The sequence below is a fragment of the Schistocerca piceifrons genome, chromosome 1 (assembly GCF_021461385.2).
Source record: "Schistocerca piceifrons isolate TAMUIC-IGC-003096 chromosome 1, iqSchPice1.1, whole genome shotgun sequence".
Lineage (NCBI taxonomy): Eukaryota > Metazoa > Arthropoda > Insecta > Orthoptera > Acrididae > Schistocerca > Schistocerca piceifrons.
The window spans coordinates 497606541-497630360 of NC_060138.1; the positions used below are offsets into that span (position 1 = coordinate 497606541).

Here is a 23820-nt window from a genome sequence, read left to right on the forward strand (position 1 = left end):
ATTCCCGTTTCGGAAATCATTAGTGAATTCAGTATTTCGAAATCCACAGCGTTAAGAGTGTGTCGAGAATCCCAAATTTCAGGCATTACCTCTCACCAGGGTAACGCAGTGGCCGACGGCCATCATAACGATCGAGAGCAGCGGCGTTGTCAGTGCTAACAGACGCGCAACACTTAGTGAAATTTTTTTCCAAAGAAAATTCCGCACTGGGTGTATCAATGATTTTTATTAAATCTGCGGCCGGTTTCGCACTACTTATCGGTGCATCCTCAGACAATCTGTACAAAGAATAATATAATAAGAGCTCATACAAACTATTCGTTACCCCAATTCTGAGGTATAAAATGAACTTTTAAACAACCAATTTTTTGAATGAGACAAGAAAGTACTCACATACGCTGTTTAGAACATAATAACGTTGAACGTTGCTCTGTAGCCACTCCCCATCTTTCACGTCCAATATACCGTCATCTCGTGAAAGCCGTAGCTGAAATTTAAAAATCTTTTTTAAAATTTTTTAAATGATGTGAGCGGCAATGACCTTGAAAATAAAAATGAAGTACGATGTTGATAAAACTCCCCTAAGCACGAACGACGGAGAGCAGAACATTAGCACGAACAAACAGCGGAATTAGGGCCATGTAAACATATCAGAACATACCGTGCAAGCTGAGAGGAGCCGCGCGACAGCGGACACGGCCTGACTGACTGGCCGAAAGCCGTAAAGCGCTCACGCAGTGGCGCGAGGATCGCCAGGGGCCGGATGACGTGTACAAGGAGTGAAGAGTGAGGGTGCTGAACATTTGATAAACAATTCCTTACGTCTACTTTTTTTTAAAAAAATCTAATACAATGCTAGGTGGCCAATATAAAACATGGCAGTTAGTTAAAACCATAAGAATAATAAATGTGGTGGTTCTGAATGCGTAAGGCCCGGAGTACGCATAAAAATATATAGGATGGAACCTAGTAACAAGTAAGCTATAGGGGTAAGGCTACCTGTTTAAGTAATCAAAATTTTCTAAAAGACCCTTGTGCCTCAGATCGGTCAGGGCATTAAGTGAGGAGCGAGGGGATTTCTTCAGAACTCTTGTATGGTGAATGGTAGGGAGTGGCTACAGGGCAATGTTCAACGTTACCATGTTATGAATAGCGTATGTGAGTACTTTCTTGTCTCATTCAAAAAACTGGTTGCTTAAAAGTTCATTTTATACCTCATAATTGGGGGAACGAATAGTTTGTATCAGCTCTTATTATATTATTTTTTGTACAGATTGCCTGAGGATGCACCGATAAGTGGTGCGAAACCGGACGCATATTTAACAAAAATCATTGATACAGCCAGTGCGGAATTTTCTTTGGAAAAATGTCGAAGTTTAGTTCAAATGGCTCTGAGCACTAAGGGACTTAACATCTGAGGTCATCAGTCCCCTAGAACTTAGAACTACTTAAACCTAACTAACCTAATGACGTCACACGCATCCATGCCCGAGGCAGGATTCGAACCTGCGACCGTAGCGGTCGCGCGGTTTCAGACTGAAGCGTCTAGAACCGCACGGCCACCGCGGCCTGCTGTCGAAGTTTGGCTGTGGTTGCCTGCCCTACAAAACAACATGTTACTTAGTGAAATAACAGCAGAAATCATTGTGGGACAATGCGGCGAAATTTGGTGTTAATAGGCTAGGGTAGCCAAGGGCCAACGACAGTGCCTTTGCTAACAGCACGACATCGCCTGCAGCGCCTCTCCTGGCTCGTGACCCTATCAGTTGGACCCTAGCTGGCTTGAAAACCGCGGCCTGGTCAGATGAGTCCCGATTTCAGTTGGTAAGAGCTGATTGTAGGTCTCGAGTGTGGTGCAGACCCCACAAAGCCTATGCAAGCTGGTGATAGGCTCTATACTGGTGTGGGCTGTGTTTTCGTGGAATGGATTGGATTCTCTGGCCCAACTGAATCAATCAGTGACTGGAAATGACTATGTCCGGTCACTTGGAGACCAGTTGCAGCCATTGATGGATGTCATATTCCCAAACATGTCACCGGGCCCCAATGGTTCGCGATTGGTTTGAAGGACATACTGTACAATTCGAGATAATGATTTGGTCATCCATATCGCCCGACATGAATACCATCGAACATGTACGGGGCATAATCGAAAGATCAGGACGTGCACAAAATTCTGCAACGGAAACACTTCCGAATTTCGCTGTTGGTGGACTATAGAGGCAAAATGGGTCAATATTTCTGCAGAGGACTTCCAACGATTTGTGTAGTTCAGGCCATGTCGAGCTGCTGCATTACGCCAGGCAAAACGAGGTCCAACACGACATTAGGAGGTATTCCATGACTTTCGTGACTTTTGTCGCACCAGTGTATACACTACAAACAGTAACGGTTGTGTCACACTTCCATAGAGTACTCCTGAAATTACCTTTACATATGCAAAGTTTGCTCCGTTAAGAGCTCTATCTGCAGTGTAGTTTTGTATCCAGTCCCAAATTTGGTCCAATCATCGGTAGCCTCGTAATTTTTCCCACTAAACGACCGTGCGGGGTTGTATCAAATGCCTTGCTGCAGTCCAGGATCACGGCATCTACCTGAGCACCGAAATCTACAGCGCTGTGGACCGCGTAGTCAAATGCTTTTCAGAAGTCAAGAAGTACCTCTCACTGTGAAGTTCAAAATGGGGAGTAAGCAGAGGAGATGAGTAAAGGGAGGGCACGTGGAGTGTGAGCGTGATTGGTGCGGAAGCGGCGCAGCTGCCGCGCCTGCAACCCCAGCAACAGGTCGGCGCGACAGCTGGCCGCTGCCAGGTGCTTCCGTCTTTGTCGCAGGCGCTCCACATTGTGGCTCTCCTCATTCAGTCCGGGGCCCCGCGTCTTTTAAATATTCCCAACAGCCGCCTTCTTCAGGTACCGTTGTACACTCTCTCAGTACCGCCGGCGTCAGACTTACGTGGTAAACGGTGATGCACATGCAGGCTATAGGTTCCTCTCGAGAGCACAGATCACACTGTCGCAGCAGAGGCACAGTCCTGCCAGTCCCAGATGAAGGGCAAAGCGACCCCTACACAGTGGATAACTACCCTGGTGTCCAAAACTTATGGACGACGTACCTTTGCCGGCCGGTGTGGCCGAGCAGTTCTAGGCGCTTCAGGCTGGAACCGCGCGACCGCTTCGGTCGCAGGTTCGAATCCTGCCTCGGGCATGGCTGTGTGTCATGTCCTTAGGTTAGTTAGGTTTAAGTAGTTCTAAGTTCTAGGGGACTGATGACCTCAGATGTTAAGTCCCATAGTGCTCAGCGCCATTTGAACCATTTTTTGACAGTACCTTTCGCATGATCCTTCACTACAAAGTAATGTACCTCTATGAAACTAGAACGGTACATAGAAAGAATTGCTAAAGTATAGTACAGAATACATACGCAATGAGACGAACAGAAATGACACTTATTCAAAGACATTATACTGAAGTGACACTTACAGACATTATACTGAAGTCCTTGCTGTTTATAACGGTCCCCAGCACATTACAAAAGGCGGAACACGGTTCCTAATGGGGTGTACGATCACCAGGGACAGCATTACATGCTCTGAAACGTGCTCCCGTGTTGGCAGCAATGTTGGTAAGGTGTTGTTGTGGTAAGGCGTTCCATTCCTACATCAGTGCGGTTCAGAACTCCTAGACGGTCGTTGGTGCCTGTGGACGAGATGCAGTAGGTCTGTGTCTCGAATTCTACATCTGCTCGATGGGATTTAAGTCGAGAGAGCGGGCAGGCCAGTCCATTCGCCGCATAGGCTCTCCTCCGGCTGCGCTGTTCGATGCAGTCGCGCATTGTCATCCAGAAAAGTGAAGTCATGGCCGAATACAACCCAGAAAAGCTGCACATGGTGACGGAGTACAGTGTCACAAAAACGTTGACCGGTGAGAATACTGGGCTAAAGATTTGGAGCTCACTACGGCCGTGCAACAATGCGCCTCCCCACATCTAGATCTGGACCACTTCGACCACCAAAAAGACCATGTCCAGCAATATTCTTGGATGCATCACGTACACTTTTATGGCTGGAGGTGGGAACACGTAATGCATCGAGGACCATTTTCGAATAAGATCGTTTCGGTGGTCCATGTGTTATGTTGTGCGAAGCCACAATGTTAGTGGGCGTTATTGACCTCGAAATCGTTACACACGGTACGGTCAACATTGTTGTAAAATTGTACTCCGCATCCAACAGCGGAGGGGAGAAGCTCTTGGAACGCGAGGAGCAGAGGATATTTCGCGAACGGATTGGTCTGCTCCAATAGAGGAGATTGGGATGCGTCGGAAGACAATTGCAACACATCCACACGCACCACCGACCATCCAGCAGTTGTCAGGCGCTCTGGTGGAGGAATGGAAGCCGACCACAAAAACTCCTCACTAAATTGTGGCCAGACTGGCAGCACGTTCCAGAGCACGCATTGCCAGTCCGTGATGATCACACATCCTCTTAGGGACCATATCCCGCCTTTTGTAATGTCCAGCAGACCATCATGAATCGCGGTGACTTCATTGCAATTATTTGAATAAAAGTTATCATTTCTGTTCGTCTCAACGCGCATTTTCTTCATCTACCTTCTGTAATATACTGTAGCAGTTCTTTCTATGTACGGTCCAAGTTTCATCGAGTTATATTACTTGGCAGGCACACATCATGCGACAGTTGCTTTTGTGCTTAAGTTCTGCGTACCATACTACTTAACAGTGGAATAAAAAGACTTATGTAACGGGGCCATTACATATTCCCCACCTGAGCTCCGTTTGCAACGGCCTCTTTCCCCACAAAACGTTAAACTCCGATCTTCCTTCCTTCTTCTGCACTCAGGCTCATAAATTAAGGATAATGCTGAGATATGGTGAAACAACGCTCTGGTGGGGGGTTTGCGGTTTAAATCACCTCGGGGTATGACCATGCGGTGCAATTGACCTGCGGTCGTCGAACGGTGCTGCTGGCAGCAGTCCACGTACGCGGAGATGTGTTGGTGCATATCAGAGTACGGTGCAGCGAGTAAGTGTGCAGACGTTTTCTGACGTGCTAATGGTGACCGTGTGTTGAAAATGGCTCGAAGAACACATATTGATGACGTTATGACCGGTACAATACTAGGGCGACTGGAGGCTGGTCAAACACAGCAGGTCGTAGCACGGGCCCTCCGTGTGCCACAAAGTGTGATCTCAAGATTATGGCAACGATTCCAGCAGACAGGAAACGTGTCCAGGCGCTACAGTACGGGACGTCCGCAGTATACAACACCACAAGAAGTCCGATATCTCCCCATCAGTGCCCGCAAACGGCCATGCAGTACTGGAGGTAGCCTTGCTCGGGACCTTACCGCAGCCACTGGAACAGTTGTCTCGAGACACACAGTTTGCAGACGACTGAACAGACATGGTTTATTCTCCCGGAGACCTGCAAGGTGCATTCCACTGACCCCTGCTCACAGGAGAGCCAGTAAAACCTGGTGTCAAGAACACAGTACATGGTCATTGGACCAGTGGTCCCAGGTTATGTTCACGGACGAGTCGAGGTATAGTCTGAACAGTGATTCTCACCGGGTTTTCATCTGGCGTGAACCAGGAACGAGATACCAACCCCTTAATATCCTTGAAAGGGACCTGTATGGAGGTCGTGTTTGATGCTGTGGGGTAGGATTATGATTGGTACACGTACACCCCTACATGTCTTTGACAGAGGAACTGTAACAGGTCAGGTGTATCGGGACGCCATTTTGCACTATTATGTCCGTCTTTTCAGGGGCGCAGTGGGTCCAACCTTCCTCCTGATGGATAACGCACGGCCACACCGAGCTGCCATCGTGAAGGAGTAACTTGAAACAGATTTCAGGCGAATGGGGTGGCCTGCCTGTTCTCCAGACCTAAACCCCATCGAGCACGTCTGGGACGCTCTCGGTCGACGTATCGCTGCACGTCTTCAAATCCCTAGGCCACTTCAGGGGCTCCGACAGGCACTGGTGCAAGAATTAGAGGCTATACCCCAGCAGCTGCTCGACCACCTGATCCAGAGTATGCCAACCCGTTGTGCGGCCTGTGAACGTGTGCATGGTGATCATATCCCATATTCATATCGGGGTACATGCGCAGGGAACAGTGGCGTTTTGTAGTACATGTGTTTCGGGACGGTTTTCCCAACTTATCACCAATACCGTGGACTTACAGATTTGTGTCGTGTGTGTTCCCTATGTGCATATGCTATTAGCGCAGTTTTGTGTGGTGCCACGTTGTGTTGCACCACATTCTGCAAATATCCTTAATTTATGAGCATGAGTATAGTAAGGCGAAACGTAGACCTAAGCAATGGGGTTCTTAGCTATGCACCTGCTGCTTCATACACAGCGAAAGCTCCGACCGACGGAAGTGAATGGACGTCCCTTGACGAGTATAGCTCCAAAAGCTGCCGCGTCACGATACCCAATTCTTTACAATCAGCAAGCATGTAATTGATAACTCGTTTCATATTCTGCACTCTTAGCGTTTACTATCAATTAGTCGAATCTGAGTAATGGTGGTAACAGTGCCCTTATTTTGATCCTGCAAGTAGAAGTGCATAATAAGCAACATAACGAGACTGTCAGCGTCCAAATACTGACTTTCTTCTGTAGAAAGCAAAGTAATCATGCTCAGTGAGAAACTGTGATGATCCCGGGCGTGCCTTTAGCGAGCGGTTAACTTAATGGGGCAGGGATGTGGGTGGTGATTCTTCCATCAAGAGCTGTCACATGCAACCGTTTTACAGTGGAAAGCTGGCACAGATATTTGAAAAAAGACAAAATGGACGACGGAAAACTTGTCCATCGGGTAGTTTCGCTGGCGTTATAATTACCTGGTCGAACGTAACTAAGTCACACTAGCTAAATATGGAGAGCCAATGTTATCATGTGCCATGAATCATTAAACACTACAAGCGTTTGCATATGTTTAATGGTTCGTGGCAAATGGCGACATTAGTTCGCCATACTTAACCAGTATCATTTAATCACGTTTGACTAGTTGATGATACCTCTTTGGAAAATAGTCGTTGAACAAAGGAAAGTCATTTTACAGCTTCCCGGCGGCCATGTCTTCCTTTTTCAGTTGCGCAAAATGGTCCGCCTCCTTAGTTGAGTGGTCAGCGCATCTGACTGCCATGCAGCGAGCCCAGGTTCGATCTCCAGCCGGCTCGGAGATTTTCTCCGCTCGGGAACTGGGAGTTCTGTTGTCCTCATCACCACCGACGAGCGAGTCGCCCACTGTGGCATCAACTGAAAAGACTTGCAATTCGGCGGCCGAACTTCCCCACGTGGGGACTCCCGGCCATGAAAGCCATACGACCATTTCATTTCATTCCGCAAAATATTTCTGATGCGGGAAGCTGAGCCATTTAATTGCGGGCACAGACCTTGAACCAAACAGGTAGCAAGTTACAAATCAAAGAACTGTAGAATCTATGGTAGTGCTGTGTGGCTTTACTGAGCAGATTTTGAACCCGAAAAATGGGCTGTCCCCATGTGCTACACTACTTTTAGGTACTTGAAGAAGAAACACGAAAAAAACTTCTACACGTGTGCAGTTTTCGTATAATTTGTATTTGGAAGTCGCAGCTATTGTGCTGACTAAAGGAACGTTTTTGTTACTCTGCAGACTGCCCCTTCGAGAGAGATGCATGGCATATGTAATGACTACAACTAATGCCCACTTGCAGACGCATACCACACTAGGAAGGCAACTTAGTGAGTTGCAGTTCCGCACCTTCCTAATACCTCAACTGTTTTCAAGAGCCACAGACATCACGAAGTAGACCGTGCGCTTCCCTGACATTTAGCGGCGATAAAGAGTTAGTCGGCTGGTGGCTTCTCAGTGATTTTGCTTTGTGCTTCAGCTTATGTGCTTTCCCAATTCTCAGTTGCAGATTTAAAATCTGCAAACAGCTACATTGCTAATACACTCAGAACAGAGGTTAAATTGTTCGCATACTCCAGACGACTTTCTACTCAGACCTGTGCTAAGACATAGGAGGGCTATTCGGAAAGTAAGTTCCGACCGGTCTTGAAGTGAAAATCCGATGACGTTTTTCACAGATGTGTCGGGTAGTGTCGCTAGCATGGCCGTCGATCGCGTCACGTCGCTCTTTTCAATTCCGAGCGCAAAGTAGGCACGTAAAGATGCCTAGGAAATTGTGTCTCCCGCCAAGTACGGGAGCCTGGTGAGAGATTTCGCCTGATGCCGTGCAACCCACATAACATAACTGCAGGGACAATGAATGCTCCTGCAGAGTTTTCGATGGGAAGTATTTGATCACCCACAACACAGTCTGTAGTTGGCTCGTCCTGAGTTTCATCTCTGCTCACATGAACCGCTGTCTATGAAGACAACATTTTGCCACAGACAACGAGCTGTAGATGAACGTAGAGAACTGGCGGAAAGCATAGGCGGCAGCATTCTATGACGAGGGTATTGGGAAGTTGATACAAGGCTGCTATGAATGTACAAGTCGGAGTAGAGAAGTGTGTGTAAAGTGTAGCTAAACTATTGCATTTTCACAGTGGTTTCCATTTCGCGACCCACCGTAGCTTGCTTTCCGAATAGCCCATATATTGTGTCGGGAGGCTCATAGTCATGTAGGCACACAATGCTTCCCGTATGTACTTACATAAATTTGTTTTGATCATCAGATGAGTTACTAATATGGTGCTGGCTATGTCATATGCTCACTGAGCCCCGATAAAATAAAATAAATTGTAAGTACAACACGTCCTGTGACGGATGAATGTAAGCAAATGTAACGTATTGCGTATTAACAGGTGGAATGAGGCGTTGTATTTGGGTTACAGAATTTAAGAAAACTCACCGGGAACAGTCTTATCCACGAAACGTCTCGGACTATGCATCAGGAGCGATTTAAAATGGAACGACCACGTAAAACTAATAGTAGGAAACGCAGGTGCCAGAGTGAGATTCTGTAGAAGAATCCTCAGGAAGTGCAGTCTACGGATGACGGAGCTGGATTACGAGACACTAGTGCGACCGACGCTGGAGTACTTCTCGTCTGTACAGAATTCCATCCCTGCAGGAATGATAGAGAAAGTAGAGAAGACCCGCGGAAAAATTGCTCGCTTCATCATGGGTTCGTTTAGTAAACGCGAAAGCGTCACGGAGATGTGCATCCAACTCCGGTGACAGCCGCTACGATAAAAGGCATTCTGCATCATGGTGTGGTTTACAGTCGAAATTCCTAGAAGAATCAACCACCATATTGCCTCCTGCCACTCATAATATATGTTACGAAAAGACTAGGAAAATATAATCAAAGAGATCTGAGATCATACGGAGAAGACCAACAATCATCCGTCCCAAGTAACATTCGCGATTGCAACAGGAAAGGAGGGAAGTGACGGTAATACACGAAGTACTCCCCGCCACGCACCGTAAGGTGGCTTGTAAGTATAGACGAAGGTGTAGAAAGCTTAGGACGGCAGTTACCGTTCGGTAACGTCGCCCTTATAAAGAGCTGTGAACAAAACATCTGCGCTTTTTCTTTCTATCGAGAACAGCTAGTTACGCAGCCTTTGTGTAACAGGGATGCCGCAGGTCGTAACAATGGGATCGCGCTGCGTCATTGAAACGCCCTGCTGTCCTGTGCGGGGAACTCCCTGCGCCGCGAGCCCTGCTCACCGCGCCACACACTCGCGCTCCCCCACACTGGCTTTCTTTTCATCCCGGCTTGCTGCCCGCGCTTCTGCTACGTTGTTCGCGCACAATGCGGAGCCGAATTCCTTGGCGGCAGCTCCTCGCCGCGGCAGTTATATCAGTGAATGGGAACAGTGGTATTAGAGCCTATAGACGAAGGTCACCGTACTCTCATCAGGAATGAGTCACGCTACAGGATATGTATAGACCAGTCAAGACTCGGTTCTTTAAAGAATCGAGCTCAGATCTATACTCTAGCTGCAAACGCTGATTACTTAACAAATGAAAAATGCGTTAAATATTTGGCGTTAAACACATAAGAGACAAAAAGTTTAGAAAAGTCTAAAATTAAGCTTAAAGTTTGTTGGAAGTTGCTAAGTGCTCTCATTACGAAACGCTAGATTAATATACTCTCGGAACTTTATGCTCCATTTTCAACAAAAACTAGTTTTCAATGCATCTAAATGTTCATGACGTCATATGTCCTTAACTAAGTCTCGCACATTGATATAATTTTGCAGATACATTCACTGGTATATCTGGACACTGTTCAAAATGGTTCAAATGGCTCTGAGCATTATGGGACTTAACATCTGAGGTCATCAGTCCCCTAGAACTTAGAACTACTTAAACCTAACTAACCTAAGGACATCACACACTTCCATGCCCGAGGCAGGATTCGAACCTGCGATTGCAGCAGCCGCGCGGTTCCGGACTGAAGCGCCTAGAACCGCTTGGCCACCGAGGCCGGCTGTGGACACTGTCTGCAAACTGTTGCGACTAGATCTGGTTGTAAAGAAGTAGGCTAATAAATTAAAACGGCACGCTTGATGCTGAAGTTTTCTGCACGAACAGCGAAAATGTAGCAAGCGATGTACTGTTTTGCGAGGATTATCAGCGAGAAATAAGTTCGTAAAGACTTGAACTTACGTATGAAGTTTGTTGGAAGTCGCAAGAGCTCTCATTCTCAAATACTAAATTAATATAGTCCGGATGTTTGCGCGCCGTCAATTACGCTGCCTCAATACAAACACATAGTCTCTAACTGTAATACTTGTCTTACTATGTTAAACTTTTAACATCATATTACACCTCTTAATGAATAGATTAAGTCAGCATTTAAAATTTTTAAATCCCGTGAATAATTACGCGAAGTATTGAAAATTAAATTTCCGTCGCCCCTGGAAGCCGTCAGATGACCAACCTTCCAAATGATACTGGGTTGCGGATTAGTCGCTCAGTAATAAAGCTGTTTATAACATCAGTCGATGGCTACATGCTGGCCAGTTATAGGTTCTTAAATGGCACACAGGCCTAAATTTAACATTAATGAATATATTATTTTGCGATTACACTTAAAGCTAGGTTGGCTTTAAAAAAAAAAAAAGAAAAAAACAGCATCCTTGTTTTTAAATAAAAATTGGTCTATTGAAAAGGAATTACCTCTCTCGGAAACATATCTTTCCGAAGTTGCGTTTCGTATTGCATTTAGTGTCTACGAGGTTCGGAAAACTTTTTATTTTTTTCTAGTTTGTCCATAAAATACTGAAATTCAAAGTTTCTACCTCCCCCAAAAAATTAAATAACATGACATTCACATACAGTATAGATATTAATATGTCGCTAAGCGTCTTAACACTGTTCTTAATTTTAGTTAGGTCCTGAGCTATGTCTGTTCTTGGAATACGCGAGCCGGCCGGGGTGGCCGAGCGGTTCTAGGCGCTACAGTCTGGAACCGCGCGACCGCCACGGTCGCAGGTTCGAATCCTGCCTCGGGCGTGGATGTGTGTGATGTCCTTAGGTTAGTTAGGTTTAAGTAGTTCTAAGTTCTAGGGGATTGATGACCACAGCAGTTAAGTCCCATAGTGTTCAGAGCCATTTGAACCATTTGGAATACGCGAAATTTTCGCGTTCAGAAAAGTTCCTTACTCGAAAGTCAGGCACAGTACATTTCACAGCACGGTGGGAGCCGACAATGACAGGCTCTCATAGGAGTATTGATGGCGGAAGCAGACCATCCCGCTAGCTGTCCAATGCCAACCAATTCATCTGATCGCTCTTCCCCGTTGCACAACTGCACTCAGGATACCTCTGTCTAGTCCTCTACGTTGCATTGTAGACCAACCTCCACTCTGAAACTCATGACAGCAGGTTCTCGTAAGGAGACTGAAGTCAGCGCTACATAAGGTGGAGTTCCTTTTTTTTCTTTTTTTGGTCTGTGTGCTGCTGAAGTATCATCACCAGTGGTGATCCGTACTTCTTGGATTCTCGTAAGAGCTTTAGGTTGGGACACTTTTTATCTCATTGGGGAGGCTTGATAAGGACCTAAGGGTCTTCAAGCTTACCCCTACCGATTTAGATTACATCCTGTCCATATCAATTACTAGCGCCCTAGAGACCTTATATTGGTGGCCAGTCGACTTCTGTCGTGCCGTCTTTTAAGTTTTAGATGCTGCCACTCACTAAATAAAGATTGTTGTTTTTGATCACGTCTGCTGTTCTCTCTGAGTTGGCTTCACGATGTAAGTCCAGTAGCCTTGTGTGCGTAAAGGCTCTGAAAATCCACTTGAGACATGTGCTTCACTCGCCATTCCCCACAAGGTGCTGCCGTAGAGTAGTTGTGCCAGAACTGTTGCTGAGTTTAGTGCCCACATAGAGCTCCATGCTTAAGACAAAGGGGAACAGGTCTTTAGTCATTCTTATCGCCTTACGTCTCAGATCCTGGATGTGGTGGTTGGGGAACATCCCTTTGTCCCGAGTTGCTCTTAGGTACTTAACCGATGGTATCCAGGGGATGCCTCTGTCTTGTAGGCAGCGACTTATTCGTAGGTCGGGTATTTTTCTTACCAAATTATGTGGCCATACATTCTACGGGCTTGCCTCTATCTTGCTGCAACGGTACCATTCCGCTATGCGATCGAGTTGTTTCTTTCAGTTTGTTTATATCTGCGTCGTGGTGTCGGCGCTAGTGAAGTACATCTTATCGTCTGTACAACGTGCCAACATGATGTCTTCCATCTTCGGAATATCACTATCAGAGAGGATATACAGCGAGAGGGACAACACAGGCCGCTCAGCGTGCCGGTGCTGATCATCCAAGATCGTGACCTGAACGCAGTCAATTGAAGAGTAACCATGCTGTTATCTTGGGCTCAATGTGACCCGGAAAGTACTTTGCTCTTCTACAAGTTTTTTTTTTTACATTTAAACGCTAACGGTCGACATTTAGTGACTTTGTTTTTTCTATACATTCTGCAAAGCTAAAGCTAAAAAAATAAAAAAAATAAAAGTTTTCTTCCCTTTGTTGTAGATTAATTAGTTTGCATATATGTCATTTGGATCTGCGATTAGGGAGCTGAGCATTTGAAATTCACAAAAGGTACAAATGTCGGTATTAAAATTTTATTTCTACATGTCTGAGATACATGCATAATAGGTTTTATAGCACGGGAGGTCTTCCTTGCTTATTCATGAAATGTGTCAAGTTACACAATAATACAGGTCGCTTATCACGTTCAAATTAACAAAGCGTAATCGCTCCCAGTAATGTTTTATCGGCTGTATGTTGCAGACATGGTTCATGTATCTAATGCAGTAATTTCTGTGTGGTTATCATGATAAAACGATTTCTTTCTGGTGAGCAGCTGGAAGCATAAGTAAACGCATCTGATAAGTGAGGAGAATATTTCTGAAGATGAAAGTCACATCAGTGACGATAGCATTCATCCTGCATTGAATCAAAAGACTCTTCAGATATTGATACCTCACTCCTTAATGCGGAAGCAGTACAAGTGGTTCGATCAAAGGAGAAACATATCATGTGGAACTTAGCACATTTTCCACAAATTGGAAGACCATCCATAGCAAGCTTTATTAAACTGACTGCAGGCCCTGAGTGGTGAAATAAAATCATCTTTCCAAATACTAATGCACTATAATATTCAGAGTACTGTGATGGGAATGAAAAATGTGTCGAAATGGTGACACTTGGGAAAAATTAGACCAAATTGCACTTGAAGCCTGTGTTGGTTTATTATTACTGAATGATTTGTATAAATCGTACTGCTAATCAACAAAGAGCAATGGATCCATAGACAAGTAGGACCATCTTTCGCACTATAACAGCGCCGAAATTATTCTGTTACATCTGACGTGTGTTGCGCTTTAACGATAAAGTCTGATCAAAAAATACGAAGAGCAAATTTCAAATTAGCACCTATAAGAATTCTTTGGGGAAAGTGGGTGCAAATCCTCCCACTAATGTCGCTGTAGATGAGCAAATTGAACCTAAATTTAAAATTATAACTTTTAATAATGTTAGAATATTACGCCCATAAATCGGGTCATTATGAGCCGAAAGAGCACATGTGTATAGCCTTTCTAAGGAAAGAATCTTTTTAGTAACTTCATGTAGCGGTAGGGATTGGCTTATTCTATGAAACTTTACTCTGAAATCTCGACAGGAATTAACATGTACTGTCATGGATTACGTGAGACATGCACAATGAATTCCATATTTTGCGAGACAATCCAAGCAATTTCAGGGTAATTTATCCTAGTTCTCGATGTTCTGGTCGGCGTTGAAATCGCGTAGTTTCCTGCTCCAAGTTCGAAATAAGATGACTCTGTCTTGTCATAAATAGAAACGCTGGCCGTAAATCTAAATGAAATGTGTTGTGTATTTAATTAGCAGGTTCGCATGAACACAAGGTCATATACTATTTATTTACACTATACAATGACATAAACACGCATGACGAAAATTACATGTGCTCTCCCGCAAGTGCAAACAACTTATTGTGCTCTCCGGCTTGTCTGCGCTGAACATGGCGGACTTAGTGTCCAGTATCAATACACTGTTTATGTTGTAGCATCCTTACGCAGGTAATAAACGAAAGAAATTGCTGTCATGAAACCTAAACAGATGTTGATGATTTTCATTTAATAACGCTAAATCTACGAAATGATAATTAATTACAAGAATACAATTTGCACTTACTTCGTTTAACGGTAGACCTACAATGAACATGTACCCTTGTAGTTGTACTGAAACTTTTTAATAAAAAGTTACATTTTAATATTTACTTTTCTCTGAAAGTGACTATCTCAGTTTCGTATATTACTTCAATATTATACAAATGCAAATGGAATTCTAGTATCAACTTTTGTGAAAATTTAGAATTTCGATTTATGACGCAATTTTAATATTACATGTTTCGATAATGGCCCAATACAACGAGTCTGACAAAGTATGATATACACTCCTGGAAATTGAAATAAGAACACCGTGAATTCATTGTCCCAGGAAGGGGAAACTTTATTGACACATTCCTGGGGTCAGATACATCACATGATCACACTGACAGAACCACAGGCACATAGACACAGGCAACAGAGCATGCACAATGTCGGCACTAGTACAGTGTATATCCACCTTTCGCAGCAATGCAGGCTGCTATTCTCCCATGGAGACGATCGTAGAGATGCTGGATGTAGTCCTGTGGAACGGCTTGCCATGCCATTTCCACCTGGCGCCTCAGTTGGACCAGCGTTCGTGCTGGACGTGCAGACCGCGTGAGACGACGCTTCATCCAGTCCCAAACATGCTCAATGGGGGACAGATCCGGAGATCTTGCTGGCCAGGGTAGTTGACTTACACCTTCTAGAGCACGTTGGGTGGCACGGGATACATGCGGACGTGCATTGTCCTGTTGGAACAGCAAGTTCCCTTGCCGGTCTAGGAATGGTAGAACGATGGGTTCGATGACGGTTTGGATGTACCGTGCACTATTCAGTGTCCCCTCGACGATCACCAGTGGTGTACGGCCAGTGTAGGAGATCGCTCCCCACACCATGATGCCGGGTGTTGGCCCTGTGTGCCCCGATCGTATGCAGTCCTGATTGTGGCGCTCACCTGCACGGCGCCAAACACGCATACGACCATCATTGGCACCAGGGCAGAAGCGACTCTCATCGCTGAAGACGACACGTCTCCATTCGTCCCTCCATTCACGCCTGTCGCGACACCACTGGAGGCGGGCTGCACGATGTTGGGGCATGAGCGGAAGACGGCCTAACGGTGTGCGGGACCGTAGCCCAGCTTCATGGAGACGGTTGCGAATGGTCCTCGCCGATACCCCAGGAGCAACAGTGTCCCTAATTTGCTGGGAAGTGGCGGTGCGGTCCCCTACGGCACTGCGTAGGATCCTACGGTCTTGGCGTGCATCCGTGCGTCGCTGCGGTCCGGTCCCAGGTCGACGGGCACGTGCACCTTCCGCCGACCACTGGCGACAACATCGATGTACTGTGGAGACCTCACGCCCCACGTGTTGAGCAATTCGGTGGTACGTCCACCCGGCCTCCCGCATGCCCACTATACGCCCTCGCTCAAAGTCCGTCAACTGCACATACGGTTCACGTCCACGCTGTCGCGGCATGCTACCAGTGTTAAAAGACTGCGATGGAGCTCCGTATGCCACGGCAAACTGGCTGACACTGACGGCGGCGGTGCACAAATGCTGCGCAGCTAGCGCCATTCGACGGCCAACACCGCGGTTCCTGGTGTGTCCGCTGTGCCGTGCGTGTGATCATTGCTTGTACAGCCCTCTCGCAGTGTCCGGAGCAAGTATGGTGGGTCTGACACACCGGTGTCAATGTGTTCTTTTTTCCATTTCCAGGAGTGTATATTGCGGATGCGACGTCTTCTCAGCTTTCTGGTGAACTATAGACTGTCAAAAGGCAATTACTTTTTGTAAATATGCAAATCTGGAAATTAACTATTTCCTTAAATTGCGCAACACCTTGTATTCTGTAAGAGTTTCGATGGCTTTTCGGTCTCTTAAAAATACTGTGGTCATTATCAGAGTAGCTCGAGTAATATTCTTACGTAAATTGCTTCGCATCTATTAATATTTGCCTGTTGAAAACATCGTTATAGTTGCGGTTCTTTAAAAATCATTATTTTGTTCGTTAATTGTAAGAATATAAGCTGAACATTACAGTGTTGTACAACACAGACATAGATTACTAGACTGGCAATACCGTGTAAAGTATACGGTATCCTGACATCAATGAAGCCAGGACATTAAAATCGTAATAAGGCGGCGAGCGCGAAGGACGTGTAAACAGCTATTTGTTTACCGATAAGTCGCAATAAATGGGGATGTACTGATATGGCTACTTTACCTTTACAGTTAATGGTAAATACACCCGTCATGTGTGGGCTGTAATTTTTCGCACAGCAGACGGAAGATTCAAGGAAAGAAACATGTCTCAATGCAAGCATAACTAGAAGCATCTTACGCGTTTTTTATTTTGTATTGCATGTAGGCCTAAATACTTACATTGCAGTTGGTCTTATTTGAAAACCGGTAGTACTGAAATACTTCGCGTATATTTTAAGGTGTTTAATCAATATAGTATTAACAGACGTAGCTCATTGATGTGCCTTTAACCAGTTTTGATCAACTTCAGCTTTTCTTCGAATAGTATATTCGCTGTGAAAATGCTCCTACAAGTAGAACGTGCTATTTGTGGTTGATGACAAGTGTCTTTATTCATTTGAATGGTGTTACGAAAACTACAGTCAGTCTGCTTTGAACGTGTGTGTATTTAACATGATGTACTTCTCGTAACACGTTTATACATGTATGTGTTAAACTCAACTAGTACGTATATACCTGCTCAACTGCAGAACTTGTTTAGACCACCTCGTAAAGTTTACAACGTCATTTCGTTTCAGAAAATCGTAGTAGTACAATTCACGAACTTCGTGACGCCGCCATGTTACCTCACCGACCGTCACACTTCAGCAACAGCTGCGTCTTTGCCAGACTAGTAATGTATGTCTGTGTTGTACAAGTACAGGTGCAAAAGATCCCGATGTTTCTTATTTACGTTACGGTTTTATATGCCGACTATTGAGGCATGAAGAACCCGACCCACAGCAAAAGGTGTCGATCTGCGATCTAAAACGTGATATCTGACGGATCTCTTTAATCAGGTTGTCTGTCCACACCCGATCGTGCACGGCAGCTGTCGATCCGTAAGCTGGACGCTCGTGCTTAGCCTGGATTCGGAACACGAGCCGCGCGCCAAGGCCGCTATCCGCCTGTCGCCGTCAGCTGTTTCCGCCCGCCCGCCGCTATCGCGACTGCAACGCGCCGCCGCACCGCCCGCTGCCAGCTGCCTGCGCACAGACGCCCTCTCGCCAGTTCCTCAAACTCGCTTAGTTCCTCTAGAGACCTCGATTGGCTGCCAGTTCTTCCCCATGCATTGAAGATCCTTCACGAAAGTCCGTACTACGAGATCTTCCTCTATTGCTCTTTCCGAGCCCGGACGAGAAAAGAGGAGAGTTGGGCGCTGAGTTAACAACCAGACACCGTAAAACTTTTTTACCGCTCCAAAAACAAGAAGAATTCAGCCATCCCAACCTGACAGTTCTGAAACTGAACGTGAATCTAAGTCCCCCAAAAACCGAACAGTAGCCTACTCGGTCCCGATTTCAGTTCAGACTGGGCTTTAATATACACTCTACATTTACATCATTACTATGAAATTCACAATTAAGTGCCTGGCAAAGGGTTCATAGAACAAAATATTTTCACACTCTGAGGAAAAAGCAGGAGGTTCAAATTTCATGAGAAGATCCGGGCGCAACGAAAAATGCCTTCGATTTTAATGATTGTCACCCCAATTCGCATATCATATCCGGAGAACTCTCTGCCGTATTTCGCGATAGTATAAAAGGAGCTGCTCTTGTTTGGACGGCCGGCCGCGGTGGCCGAGCGGTTCTAGGCGCTTCAGTCCGCAACCGCGCGGCTCCTACGGTCGCAGGTTCTAATCCAGTCTCGGGCATGGATGTGTGTAATGTCCTTAGGTTAGTTAGGTTTAAGTAGTTCTAAGTTCTAGGGGACTGATGGCCTCAGATGTTAAGTCCCAAAGTGCTCAGAGCCTTGTTTGAACTTTTTCGATGCCCTCCGCCAATCGCCGGCCGGTGTGGTCGTGCGGTTCTAGGCGCTTCAGTCTGGAACCGCGTGACCGCTACGGTCGCAGGTTCGAATCCTGTCTCGGGCATGGATGTGTGTGATGTCCTTAGGTTAGTTAGGTTTAAGTAGTTCTAAGTTCTGGGGGACTGATGACCACAGATGTTAAGTCCCATAGTGCTCAGAGCCTTTTGAACCTCCGCCAAACCTACCTGATGGGAATCCCACAACGCACAGCAATATTCCAGAAGAGGGCGAACAAGCGTAGTGTAAGCAGTCTCTTTAGCAGACTTGCTGCATTTTCTAAACGTTCTCCAGTTAATCGCATTCTTTCGTTTGCTTTTCCCACAACATTATCTCTGATCGTTCCAGTTTAAGTTATTCGTAACTGTATTTAGTTGAATTTTCATTTTTAGATTCGTGTGTTTTATACTGTAACCGAAATGTAGCAGATTCCTTTTAAGTGTAATGCGCATGACATCACAGCCCGTTTATCACAACTTTTCGCACCATGCAGATATCTCTAACGAAAAAATAATGCCGCGCTGGGTTAGCCGAGCGGTCTAGGGCTGGTCCTGGCGGAGGTTCGAGTCCTGCCTCGGGCATGGGTGTGTGTGTTTGTCCTTAGAATAATTTAGGTTAAGTAGTGCGTAAGCTTAGGGACTGATGACCTTAGCAGTTAAGTCCCATAAGATTTCACACACATTTGAACACTTGAAAAAATAGGACGCTCCACAGAATAGCTATCCGAATGGGCCGTAAGCCGGGAGGTCTGATGTACATGTACAGACAAACATATGATTGCAATTTCAGGAAAATTGAATGATTTATTCAAGAGAGAGAGCTTCACAAATTGAGCAAGTCAATAACCGCTGGTCCAAAAAAATGGTTCAAATGGCTCTGAGCACTATGGGACTTAACGTCTGAGGTCATCAGTCCCCTAGAACTTAGAACTAGGGCGTCACACACATCCATGTCCGAGGCAGGATTCGAACCTGCGACCGTAGCGGTCACGCGGTTGCAGACTGAAGCGCCTAGAACCGCACGGCCACACCGGCAGGCTCCGCTGCTCCACCTCTGCCTCTTATGCAAGCAGTTATTCGGTTTGTCATTGATTGACAGAGTTGTCGGGTGTCCTCCTGAGGCACATCGTGTCAAATTCTGTCCAGTTTTGGCGTTAGGTCGTCAAAATCTCGGGATGGTTGGAGGGTCCTGCAGTTAATGCTGCAAATGTTCTCAATTGGAGAAAGACTGGCCGTCTTACTCGCCAAGGTAGGGTCTGGTAAGCACGAAGACAAGCAGTAGAAACTCTCGCCGTGCGCGGGCGGACGTTATCTTGCTGAAATGTAAGCCCAGGTTGGCTTGCCATCAAGGGCGACGAAATTGGGCGTAGAATATCGTCGATGTACCGCTGTGCTGTAAGGGTGCCGCGGACGACAACTAAAGGGGTCCTGCTATGAAAAGGAACGACCCTCACTCAAGACTATATCGCTCCTGGCTGTCGGGCCTTATGGCCGGCGACAGTCGTATTGGTATCTCACAGCTGTTCGGGGAGTGTCCAGACACGTCTTCGGGCTGGAATGTCGTTGACTGGAGTACTGAGCCCCGATGACTAACGAAGATGTGTCAGTGGTGGGATACCAACCTGACTTGCCAGCACAGCGGTACGTCGACGATATTCTACGACCCGCTTTGTTACCCTCCGTGATAAGTCAACCTGGACTTACATTTCAGTAAGATAATGCCAGCACACACAGGGTGAGAGTTTCTACTGCTTGTTTCCCTTCTTGCCAAACTCTACCTTGACCAGCAAAATCGCCTGATCTCTCCCCCAATAGAGAATGTTTGGAGCATTACTGACGGGGCCCTCTAGCCAGCTCGGGATTTTGATGTCTAACGCGCCAATTGGACAGAATTTGCGACGACATCCCTCAGGAAGACATCCAACAACTCTATCAATCAATGTCAAGCCGAATAACTGCTTGTATAAGGGCCACAGGCGGACAAAGGCATTATTGACTTGCTCAATTTGTGCAGATGTGTCTCTTTAATGAAATTCCCAATTATTCTTATATTAAATGATAATTAATTGAAACCCTCAGCTGCCGACAGGTGTTGTTGATTTACCTCGATGGGGACAGCTGAAAATGTGTGCCCCGACCGGGACTGCAGTCGCGCTATTCATCTTTGTCCTCGGTGGCTCAGATGGATAGAGCGTCTGCCATGTAAGCAGGAGATCCCGGGTTCGAGTCCCGGTCGGGGTACACATTTTCAGCTGTCCCCATCGAGGTATATCAACAACACCTGTCGGCAGCTGAGGGTTTCAATTAATTATCATTTATTCTAGAGAAGCTGCACGGTCATCAATGGTATCTGTTCTTTCGAGAACAGTTACTGTCTTCATAAATATTCTTATATTGTAATTATTTGCTTGTCTGAACATGAAAATCATATCTGATCTCCGTCTGCTCCTGCATACATTGCAAACCACCGTGAAGTTCGTGGCAGAGGCACATTGGAGACTGTACCACATGTTAGAGTTTCTTCCCGTACCAAATGCGTGTAAAATGCCGGAGGAATGTCTGCAGAAGTGCCTTGATGCATGCTGTAATTAAGACACTCTTGTCTCCGTGCTCCAAACGGAAGCGATACGTGGGCGACTGAGGAATGTCTCGAGATTCTGCGTTTAATATTGATTCTTGAGACGTTGTAAGCAAGCTTTACGGGGATAATTGGCGTCTGTCTTCAAAGGTTTGCCAGTTCAGCTTTTTCAACATTTCCGTGAGGCTCTCCAGCGACTCAGACAAATCTGTGGCTTTCGTGCTGCCCTTCTCTGTATATGTTCAACATCCCTTGTTAGTCCTACATTCTACAGCTCCCATACACTTGAGCAGTATTCTTGAATGGGTCGCACGAGTGTTTGTAAGCGTCTCTTACGTAGGAGATTGCATTTTCCCGGTATCCTGCCCATGAACCAAAGTCAACCACCTGTTTTAACTATGCGATCATTCTATTTCATATCCCTACAAATTTGTGCACCCAGCTATTTCTGTGAGTTGACTGAATCCAATTGTGACGCATTTGATGTTGTAGACACAGAATAAAACAGTTCTGCATTTTGTGAAGTTCACAATTTTACATTAATGTACGGTAGTCAGTTGAGGGTTCACGCACTGTGCTCGTGACAGCCAAATGCGTTTCATCAGCATCTCTTCGTCTTTAGCCCCATGCTTTATTTTACATTTATTATGATGCAGAAGCTATTTCTTCCCAACTTGACTATAACATGCCATACGCAAAGGTGTCCATAATTAAAGTTCCAGTTTCAGAACTGCTCAGAATCACGTCGAATTTGAACGGCATATTATTAACACAGGGGGAGACGTCATGGAACAAAAAAAAAATATTCACGAAATTCTTAGCAATAGCTGGCAGTGTAAGAGTCTTAGCGTAAACAGGGTCGGCTACAAATGACAGATGAATCACAAAACGACGGCTATGGTTTGAGTTGCACATTACAACATCCGTACTGTTCACTGTGCATGACTGCACAACTTTGGTAGTCAACAGTTGTGGCACTGTTAGTTAGGTAAGCCCACCCACCAGAGCAATGTCGTACTCATCGGATTGGAAAACTCGGTTTTTAATTGTCCTGGGGCCAAAAACCGCATAAAAAGCAACAATGAAATCGGGTTTTAATTGTCGTGAGACTGGCGCAAGACATGATCATTATGCGGTCCGCCTTCTGCCACAAGTTTAAATCAATAGTGTCTCAGCGGTCACGTTCAGAATGTGTTGCGCAATGCATGCCTTCAATTCAGGTACGTTCGTAATTGGAGCACTGAACACAATATCTTTCTCATAACAACCCCTTACCCAGAAGTCTCACGGACTGAGCTCAGGTGATCTGGATGGCTAGGCTGTAGGGAAATGACGGCTGATAATCCTAGCACTTCCGAAGTTCCTCTGCGGCAGCCGCTTCACTGGCTGTGCAATATGGCGAGGAGCTCCATCCCGCATAAAAATGGTCCTACCCACACATCCACGCTGCTGAAGGGTCCGAATGACTTTGGTCCGGAAACCCGCAGGACACATATCTTCGAAAATACATAGCCCTACGATAAACGATGCCGTTAACCCGCACCACACAGAATCACTTTTCCAGGATTGAATAATGCCGGTTGATGTGCGTGCGGATTTTCAGCAATTCTGCGCATTGGCATGTTCTTGGAGATGGAAATAGACTTCATCTGCCCACAGGATGTTCCATGGCCATTCATTTGTCCACTTCCGTGTGAGCAGGTATTCCAGAGTGAACGTTGTCTTGCTGGCAGGTCAGCAGGAAGCAGCTCCTTGAACATGAGTGGTCTTGAATGGTAGCAATGCAAGATGTTTCGTAGGAATTTACGCACTGTGCTCGCAGGCGTGTTTAACGTTCGGGCAACTCCCCGTGTACTGCATGTTTGCACACCACCGCTCGGCCCCTCCTGCAATGCTGTGGACACATTTTCAACAGACGTCGGTTCGACTGCTTTCCTCCCTCTGTCTTTTCGAATTTAGTAATCTTTTCTCCAGACCCATAGCAGACATTGCATCAGTGCCTTTTTTCATACTCTTGAGTGTCCGGAACTTGTGCTAGGCTACCTGTGCACGATCACCATTCTTGAAAAAGAGCTTTATTAACAGCTAGCGATCCTTCATGGAGAGTCATTTTGGGCGTCTCGGAAGCAAACTTGAGGGCCAGCCGTGTGCCACGCATCTGTTAGTGTGCGTATTCTCAAATGTTGGTCAAATTTTCGTTAAATTTTTTTGTTCCACGACGTTTCCCACTCCACCATTAATATGCTGTTTAAATTTGACGTCATTCTGAACAGTGGTCCTCACGCTATAGCGTTTTGAAACTGGTGCTTTAACTATGGACATCCTGTGTGTAGCCTTTGTGTATGACATGACATGGTCAAGTTGGGAAGAAACAGCTATTACTGCACAATAAATGTAAAACAAAGCACGGGACTCGTGACGAAGAGATGAATGAAACGCACAGCCTGAAATGTGGTATGCTTGGCACACGCTAACGCTATTGATCTCGGAATATTGAATTCCCTAGTCATTTTGA

At 45.8% G+C, this 23820-nt stretch overlaps 1 protein-coding gene and 1 non-coding gene across 8 annotated transcripts in view; both read left to right on the forward strand.

Moving 5' to 3' along the window:
* The window catches only part of LOC124796088 (AF4/FMR2 family member lilli-like), a 482595-nt gene that overhangs the window by 430080 nt on the left and 28695 nt on the right, over positions 1–23820 (forward strand). The window lies entirely within an intron of this gene.
* On the forward strand, positions 20895–20968 carry Trnat-ugu. The gene has a single exon. It is a non-coding gene; the product is annotated as a tRNA-Thr (tRNA).